Genomic DNA, 9,752 nt, shown 5'->3' with positions numbered 1-9,752 from the left:
AAGCGATGGTCTGGGGGATACCGGACCATCCAGGCTGGGCTGGTGTTGGTGCCAGGAGGAGGAGGTTACCGGTCTGGTCTGGTCCAGGTTGGGCTGGTGTTGGTGCCAGGAGGAGGAGGTTACCGGTCTGGTCTGGTCCAGGCTGGGCTGGTGTTGGTGCCAGGAAGAGGAGGTTACCGGTCTGGTCTGGTCCAGGCTGGGCTGGTGTTGGTGCCAGGAGGAGGTTACCGGGCTGGTCTGGTCCGGTCCAGGCTGGGCTGGTGTTGGTGCCAGGAGGAGGAGGTTACCGGTCTGGTCTGGTCCAGGCTGGGCTGGTGTTGGTGCCAGGAAGAGGAGGTTACCGGTCTGGTCTGGTCCAGGCTGGGCTGGTGTTGGTGCCAGGAGGAGGTTACCGGGCTGGTCTGGTCCGGTCCAGGCTGGGCTGGTGTTGGTGCCAGGAGGAGGAGGTTACCGGGCTGATCTGGTCCAGACTGGGCTGGTGTTGGTGCCAGGAGGAGGAGGTTACCGGTCTGGTCTGGTCCAGGCTGGGCTGGTGTTGGTGCCAGGAAGAGGAGGTTACCGGTCTGGTCTGGTCCAGGCTGGGCTGGTGTTGGTGCCAGGAGGAGGTTACCGGGCTGGTCTGGTCCGGTCCAGGCTGGGCTGGTGTTGGTGCCAGGAGGAGAAGGTTACCGGGCTGATCTGGTCCAGGCTGGGCTGGTGTATGTGCCAGGAGCTGGATGTTTGAGGAGGTGGTTACCGGTCTGGTCTGGTCCAGGCTAGTGTCTCGTGGTTGGTGCCAGGAGCTGGATGTTTGAAGAGGAGGCTATGAGGAGGGAGGGGGTTTACCAGTCTGTCCAGACTGGGCTTGTGTGTCTGGTGGTTGGTGCCAGGGGCTAGTTGTTAAAGCCGTCTTCAGGATGATGGATGTGGCAGCTACGGGCAGCCTGGCAGGCAGCAGGACCTGGCAAGCAATCTGCCTGTAGGCTGGCAGAGATGTGAAGACCAATTGTTCTGAGGAGGAAGCCCCATACCACTCAGCTGTGTTTGAAATCCCTTGACAGGCTTCCAGACACGTTGCCAGCAGGGGCTCCAGACTGTGATCATTCTCCATAAATACAGTTTGCACAGGTTTTATTCCAATTGTCTGCAAAAACATTGCCTCTAAAATATATGTAAACAGACAATAAATGTATCAGTTTTTGTTTTGTTGGTATAATATGATACAATATCAGTAAGTTGCCTTTACAACTTGTCTAAGTCCTGTCGTCAACTGATTTCAGACCGTGTATGGCTGTGGATTGCCTGCATTGTTTGAATGGAATATTTGCATATTGGCAGGTAATTCTATTTTTTTATTTTATAATTCCACTTAAACCGTCTGGCTAGCTACCTAAACATACAGCGCAGATAATCTTGAAATTCATTGTTTTACACAAAATCTCATCACAGCATTTGTATCAATGATACCAGGAGTTGAATCTGACCACCCTCCCTGTCATGAAGAAAACAGAAATAGCAGCGTATGGAGTTAAATGGTACATGCTGTATTTAGTGAGATGGTACAACATGATTGGAATCCATGCAGTATAGAGGGCTGGGTTGTAAACAACAGCAACAACAATGGTTAATGGGAGCAACAGACACAGGCTGGGATTAAATCAAATCACAATGCACACACGTCGCACTACACTTGACAAGCAGTTTCCCTGACGTTCGCAGAGATTGCATTCGCAGTTGACATTGTGGATGTCAGCTCAAACATAAATGACCTTTAACAGTCGGGGAAATGTCACTGCTGCTAGGTGTATTTGAATCCAAAGACTGGTTGTAGCAAGAGCACAGTCACAATAAGTAGTACCCAGAGAAATGAACACGTAGCTCCGTGGTGGCATACTCATTGTCTCTCACAGAATAATCCATTTATCAAATTAAAGCAACAAAGACAATAAACTAATAACAAAGAAAGTGCTTTTTAAAGACAATAGTGAAGAAACAGTAGTGACTAAGAACCTTTCTTTGCCAGTTGACATTTTCCACTCAGTACAACACACTAGCTTGATATACATCATACCAGCTAAAGGTTGGACTGGTTCTATTAAATGAAAAGGTATATTGTTACTGCCAAGCTAACACAGTCAGAATCTTATACAGTATAGAGATAAAAGTGTCTTAACAGTATTCACAGTTCCTTAACTAGCGACACAGACCGGACAGAAGAGAAGTATAAAGGATTCAAGTTAGCTTCCTCCTCTCCTCTGTAGCACAGCAAGGAAGAGGTCATAGCATGGACTAAAAGAAAAACATTCTGTAGTCCAATCATCGTAATGAGTTATGAAAGAAGCAACTTTTAACATTTACCATCAAATACACACAACCTCTGGTTAGCATTTAGCATCACAAACACACAATCAATTGATCCATTGGGATGGATTGCTCAACATAATCAAAATGGAATGCTCAACATAATCAAAATGGAATGCTCAACATAATCAAAATGGAATGCTCAACATAATCAAAATGGAATGCTCAACATAATCAAAATGGAATGCTCAACATAATCAAAATGGAATGCTCAACATAATCAAAATGGAATGCTCAACGTAATCAAAATGGAATGCTCAACATAATCAAAATGGAATGCTAAACATAATCAAAATGGAATTCTCAACATAATCAACATGGAATGCTCAACATAATCAAAATTGGAATACTCAACATAATCAAACAAGGAATGCTCAACATAATCAAAATGGAATGCTCAACATAATCAAACAAGGAATACTCAACATAATCAAAATGGAATGCTCAACATAATTAAAATGGAATGCTCAACATAACCATAATGGAAAGCTCAATATAATCAAAATGGAATGCTCAACATAACCATAATGGAAAGCTCAATATAATCAAAATGGAATGCTCAACATAATCAAAAAGAAATGCTCAACATAACCATAATGGAAAGCTCAATATAATCAAAATGGAATGCTCAACATAATCAAAATGGAATAGTCAACAATTATTCGCATGGAATGCTCAACATTATCATTATAAATAGCTGTTTCAGACAGTCATATTAAAAGTTATGAGAAACAGTCTCAATCTCTTGTAGCAATAATATTATCTATGAATCGGATTGTCTAGCGTTTTAAGGCGCTGCTTTTTCAACCTGGTTAACCTAACTGGAGCTGTCAAAAGTTAGAAACCACACAATTCTTATCAACATATAACAATATGTCTACACATAGTAAACAAACAAAAACATGTATGCAAATGATTTTCTTCCAAATTAGACTGCTACCATAAGCATATTTAAAACGGACACGATTTGTATCAGTGTCTTAACATAATGCAAAAATATTGGAATGTGTTTTTGGACATAACTGAAGAAATATAACTGAGGCTGGTATATAGTCAAATCTCTCTGCAATTTATAATTGTCTAGCAACACAACAGAGGGTGATTGTTCAGGAGATGGATATGGTGGGGTCATGTGTTCTGCAGAGAACACAATAGAACACAGGAGACCCCCAAACCCCAGTGTCAAGTACTGGTCTTCCTCTTCGGTGTCAAATCTCCCAGCTATCCCTGAAGTACTGGTCTTCCTCTTCAGTGTCAAATCTCCCAGCTATCCCTGAAGTACTGGTCTTCCTCTTCGGTGTCAAATCTCCCAGCTATCCCTGAAGTACTGGTCTTCCTCTTCAGTGTCAAATCTCCCAGCTATCCCTGAAGTACTGGTCTTCCTCTTCTTTCTTCTATTCATCAATCTCCTCCTCCATGATGTCTTCCTCATCTTCCTCCTCTTCCTCCTGGTTAACCTGTGTCAGCATGGTCTGTAGAGAAGCTTTCACATCTCCCGCCTCCTACTCCATGATGTCTTCCTCCTCCTCTTTGTAACGCCTGTTGTCGGTGGAAGGAAGAGTGGACCAAAGCGCAGTGTGGAAAGTGTTCATGATATATACTTAAACAAAAATAACAAATTCAAAAATGAAAGTGAACAGTTCCGTCAGGCACAGACACTAAACAGAAAACAAGATCCCACAAAACCCAAACGGAAAATCACAACTTATATATGATCCCCAATCCTACGGGTCCGCAGTCAAACGACCACCGCTCATCACTGTCAAAAGCTCCCTAAAACACTTCTGCGAGCAGGCCTTTCTAATCGACCTGGCCCGGGTATCCTGGAAGGATATTGACCGCATCCCGTCAGTTGAGGGTGCCTGGCTATTCTTTAAAAGTAACTTCCTCACCATCTTAGATAAGCATGCTCCGTTCAAAAAAATGCAGAACTAAGAACAGATATAGCCCTTGGTTCACTCCAGACCTGACTGCCCTCGACCAGCACAAAAACATCCTGTGGCGGACTGCAATAGCATCGAATAGTCTCCGCGACATGCAACTGTTCAGGGAAGTCAGGAACCAATACACGCAGTCAGTCAGGAAAGCAAAGGCTAGCTTTTTCAAGCAGAAATTTGCATCCTGTAGCTCTAACTCCAAAAAGTTATGGGACACTGTAAAGTCCATGGAGAACAAGAGCACCTCCTCCCAGCTGCCCACTGCACTGAGGCTAGGTAACACAGTCACCACCGATAAATCCATGATAATCCATGATAATTCAACCTCTCTATCATATTGTCTGAGATCCCCAAGGATTGGAAAGCTGCCCCCTCTTCAAAGTGGGAGACACCCTGGACCCAAACTGTTACAGACCTATATCCATCCTGCCCTGCCTATCTAAGGTCTTCGAAAGCCAAGTCAACAAACAGATCACTGACCATCTCGAATCCCACCGTACCTTCTCTGCCGTGCAATCTGGTTTCAGAGCCGGTCACGGGTGCACCTCAAGGTACTAAACGATATCATAACCGCCATCGATAAAAGACAGTACTGTGGAGCCGTCTTCATCGACCTGGCCAAGGCTTTCGACTCTGTCAATCACCATATTCTTATCGGCAGACTCAGTAGCCTCGGTTTTTCTAATGACTGCCTTGCCTGGTTCACCAACTACTTTGCAGACAGAGTTCAGTGTGTCAAATAGGAGGGCCTGTTGTCCAGTCCTCTGGCAGTCTCTATGGGGGTGCCACAGGGTTCAATTCTCGGGCAGACTCCTTTCTCTGTATATATCAATGATGTTGATCTTGCTGCGGGCGATTCCCTGATCCACCTCTACGCAGACGACACCATTCTGTATACTTCTGGCCCTTCCTTGGACACTGTGCTATCTAACCTCCAAACGAGCTTGAATGCCATACAACACTCCTTCCGTGGCCTCCAACTGCTCTTAAACGCTAGTAAAACCAAATGCATGCTTTTCAACCGTTCGCTGCCTGCACCTGCACGCCTGACTAGCATCACCACCCTGGATGGTTCCGACATAAAATATGTGGACATCTATAAGTACCTAGGTGTCTGGCTAGACTGTAAACTCTCCTTCCAGACTCATATCAAACATCGCCAATCTAAAATCAAATCTAGAGTCGGCTTTCTATTTCACAACAAAGCCTCCTTCACTCACGCCGCCAAACTTACCCTAGTAAAACTGACTATCCTACCGATCCTCGACTTCGCCGATGTCATCTACAAAATGGCTTCCAACACTCTACTCAGCAAACTGGATGCAGTTTATCACAGTGCCATCCGTTTTGTTACTAAAGCACCTTATACCACCCACCACTGCGACCTGTATGCTCTAGTCGGCTGGACCTCGCTACATATTCGTCGCCAGACCCACTGGCTCCAGGTCATCTACAAGTCCATGCTAGGTAAAGCTCTGCCTTATCTCAGTTCACTGGTTACGACGTCAACACCCACCCGTAGCACGCGCTCCAGCAGGTGTATCTCACTAATCATCCCTAAAGCCAACACCTCATTTGGCCGCCTTTCGTTCCAGTTCTCTGCTGCCTGTGACTGGAACGAATTGCAAAAATCGCTGAAGTTGGAGACTTTTATCTCCCTCCCCAACTTTAAACATCTGCTATCTGAGCAGCTAACCGATCACTGCAGCTGTACATAGTCCATCGGTAAATAGCCCACCCAATTTTACCTACCTCATCCCCATACTGTTTTTATTTATTTACTTTTCTGCTCTTTTGCACACCAGTATCTCTACCTGCACATGACCATCTGATCATGTATCACTCCAGTGTTAATCTGCTAAATTGTAATATTCGCCTACCTCCTCATGCCTTTTGCACACAATGTATATAGACTCTTTTTTTTCTACTGTGTTATTGACTTGTTAATCGTTTACTCCATGTGTAACTAACTCTGTGTTGTTGTCTGTTCACACTGCTATGCTTTATCTTGGCCAGGTCGCAGTTGTAAATGAGAACTTGTTCTCAACTAGCCTACCTGGTTAAATAAAGGTGAAATAAATCAAAAATCAGAGACAACGATAGACAGCTGCCTCTGATTGGGAACCACACTAGGCAAAAACAACAAAGAAATAGAACACTTAGATTTTCCCACCCGAGTCACACCCTGACCTAACCAAACATAGAGAATAAATAAGGATCTCTAAGGTCAGGGAGTGACACTCTTCCTCCTGTCAGCATGGTCTGTAGAGAAGCTTTCCCATCCCACCTCCTGCTCCAGTATTTCGTATTGCTGTTGTCCAGAAGGAACATGCAAGTAAGCATTTTGTGGGACCTGTATCACGTACAAATGACAAACAAAAAACTTTGTGTGGATGTTGAACAAGTTGAGCAGACTAAATTACTTGGTGATACCTTAGATTGTAAACTGTCTTGGTCAAAACATATAGATTCAATGGTTTTAAAGATGGTGGGAGGTCTGTCTGTATTAAAGAGATGCTCTGCTTTTTGGACACCACACTCAGAAAAAGCAAGTCCTGCAAATCGTATCAAATTAAATGTTATTGGTCACAAGCTCAAAGATGATGGTATCCTACAGAGATGATGGTATCCTACAGAGATGATGGTATCCTACAACAGAGATGATGGTATCCTATAGAGATGATGGTATCCTACAACAGAGATGATGGTATCCTATAGAGATGATGGTATCCCACAACAGAGATGATGGAATCCTATAGAGATGATGGTATCCCACAACAGAGATGATGGTATCCTACAGAGATTATGGTATCCTATAGATATGATGGTATCCTATAGAGATGATGGTATCACACAACAGAGATGATGGTATCCCACAACAGAGATGATGGTATCCCACAACAGAGATGATGGTATCCTACAGAGATGATGGTATCCCACAACAGAGATGATGGTATCCCACAACAGAGATGATGGTATCCTATAGAGATGATGGTATCCTACAACAGAGATGATGGTATCCTACAGAGATGATGGTATCCCACAACAGAAATGATGGTATCCCACAACAGAGATGATGTTATCCCACAACAGAGATGATGGTATCCTACAGAGATGATGGTATCCTACAACAGAGATGATGGTATCCTACAGAGATGATGGTATCCCACAACAGAAATGATGGTATCCCACAACAGAGATGATGGTATCCCACAACAGAGATGATGGTATCCTACAGAGATGATGGTATCCTGCAGAGATGATGGTATCCCGCAAAAGAGATGATGGTATCCTATAGAGATGATGGTATCCCACAACAGAGATGATGGTCTCCTACAGAGATGATGGTTTCCTACAACAGAGATGATGGTATCCCACAACAGAGATGACGGTATCCTACAGAGATGATGGTATCCCACAACAGAGATGATGGTATCCTACAGAGATGATGGTATCCCACAACAGAGATGATGGTATCCTACAGAGATGATGGTATCCTATAGAGATGATGGTATCCCACAACAGAGATGATGGTATCCCACAACAGAGATGATGGTATCCCACAACAGAGATGACAGTATCCCACAACAGAGATGATAGTATCCTACAGAGATGATGGTATCCTATAGAGATGATGGTATCCTACAGAGATGATGGTATCCTACAGAGATGATGGCATCCCACAACAGATATGATGGTATCCTATAGAGATGATGGTATCCTACAACAGAGATGATGGTATCCTATATAGATGATGGTATCCTATAGAGATGATGGTATCCCACAACATAGATGATGGTATCCTATAGAGATGATGGTATCCTATAGAGGTGATGGTATCCTATAGAGATGATGGTATCCTACAGAGATGATGGTATCCTACAGCAGAGATGATGGTATCCTATAGAGATGATGGTATCCTATATAGATGATGGTATCCCACAACAGAGATGATGGTATCCTACAGAGATAATGGTATCCTGCATAGATTATGGAATCCTATAGAGATAATGGTATCCCAAAACAGAGATGATGGTATCCCACAACAGAGAAGATGGTATCCTACAGAGATGATGGTATCCTGCAGAGATGATGGTATCCCGCAAAAGAGATCATGGTATCCTATAGAGATGATGGTTTCCTACAACAGAGATGATGGTATCCCACAACAAAGATGATGGTATCCTATAGAGATGATGGTATCCCACAACAGAGATGACGGTATCCTACAGAGATGATGGTATCCCACAACAGAGATGATGGTATCCTACAGAGATGATGGTATCCCACAACAGAGATGATGGTATCCTACAGAGATGATGGTATCCTATAGAGATGATGGTATCCCACAACAGAGATGATGGTATCCTACAGAGATAATGGTATCCTGCATAGATTATGGTATCCTATAGAGATAATGGTATCCCAAAACAGAGATGATGGTATCCCACAACAGAGAAGATGGTATCCTACAGAGATGATGGTATCCTGCAGAGATGATGGTATCCCGCAAAAGAGATCATGGTATCCTATAGAGATGATGGTATCCCACAACAGAGATGATGGTCTCCTACAGAGATGATGGTTTCCTACAACAGAGATGATGGTATCCCACAACATAGATGATGGTATCCTATAGAGATGATGGTATCCCACAACAGAGATGACGGTATCCTACAGAGATGATGGTATCCTACAGAGATGATAGTATCCCACAACAGAGATGATGGTATCCTACAGAGATGATGGTATCCTATAGAGATGATGGTATCCCACAGCAGAGATGATGGTATCCCACAACAGAGATGATGGTATCCCACAACAGAGATGACAGTATCCCACAACAGAGATGATAGTATCCTACAGAGATGATGGTATCCTATAGAGATGATGGTATCCTACAGAGATGATGGTATCCTACAGAGATGATGGCATCCCACAACAGATATGATGGTATCCTATAGAGATGATGGTATCCTACAACAGAGATGATGGTATCCTATATAGATGATGGTATCCTATAGAGATGATGGTATCCCACAACATAGATGATGGTATCCTATAGAGATGATGGTATCCTATAGAGGTGATGGTATCCTATAGAGATGATGGTATCCTACAGAGATGATGGTATCCTACAGCAGAGATGATGGTATCCTATAGAGATGATGGTATCCTATATAGATGATGGTATCCCACAACAGAGATGATGGTATCCTACAGAGATAATGGTACCCTGCATAGATTATGGTATCCTATAGAGATCATGGTATCCCACAACAGAGATGATGGTATCCCACAACAGAGATGATGGTCTCCTACAGAGATGATGGTATCCTACAGAGATGATGGTATCCCACAACATAGATGATGGTATCCTACAGAGATGATGGTACCCTACAGAAATTATGGTATCCCAAAACAGAGATGATGGTATTCCACAACAAAGATGATGGTATCCTACAGAGATGATGG

The sequence above is a fragment of the Oncorhynchus kisutch genome, linkage group LG20 (assembly GCF_002021735.2).
Source record: "Oncorhynchus kisutch isolate 150728-3 linkage group LG20, Okis_V2, whole genome shotgun sequence".
Lineage (NCBI taxonomy): Eukaryota > Metazoa > Chordata > Actinopteri > Salmoniformes > Salmonidae > Oncorhynchus > Oncorhynchus kisutch.
Note: the sequence above shows the minus strand (reverse complement) of the source record.